Source organism: Centroberyx gerrardi, chromosome 4 (assembly GCF_048128805.1).
Source record: "Centroberyx gerrardi isolate f3 chromosome 4, fCenGer3.hap1.cur.20231027, whole genome shotgun sequence".
NCBI lineage: Eukaryota > Metazoa > Chordata > Actinopteri > Beryciformes > Berycidae > Centroberyx > Centroberyx gerrardi.
This window is the reverse complement of record NC_136000.1, coordinates 4,417,174-4,417,928: the sequence shown is the minus strand read 5'-3', so window position 1 is coordinate 4,417,928 and position 755 is coordinate 4,417,174.

The window sequence follows — 755 nt, the reverse complement described above, 5'->3', positions numbered from 1 at the left end:
TGTGTGTGTTAATAATATGAGGTGCCGTACAGGACATAATCCAAACTTTGGCGTGCACATACAGCTACTTTACCTCTCACACACCCTCTCATTTAAACTATTGAAACACTCACACACACTTTACTAAAACCCCTCACATTCCCTACTAAACCACTCTCATATTGAAAATGTTCACACACATTAGTAAGACCTTTCACATTCACCACTGAAATATTCTCATATATATTATATGCTCATATAAACCACTGAAAAATTCTCATAAACACTTTTGAAATGCTCACACATACACTACTGAAATTCAAACTCATATATAAAATACTGAAAATAAACGTCTTTCATATACTATTGAAAATAAACCTCTCACATACACAACTGAAATCCAGACTCATACACATGCTATTAAAAATACATAGAACAAAGAAGAAAAACAGAGAGTGCTACAAAAATGGTGCAAAGTGTAACTTAAAAAAAAAAAAAAAGTATGTGTGTATGTTGGAGTATGTAACTGAATGAAACAAAAGTCCAAGGCACTATTCTTTGAAAAAAAATATACATACATAGATAGATACATACATAAAAAAGCCTTTATTTTATGTCTCATTTAAACGTGGCCAGTGTAATCATTCAATCAATTATGAAAGACGTTTATTTTCAGAATTTGATGTATGACTTTGAATGTCAGTAGTGTATGTCCTGTCCCTTTAAATGTTTGAAAGGCCAGCGCGCGGCCGCTCTCATCACGTCAATCCCACAGT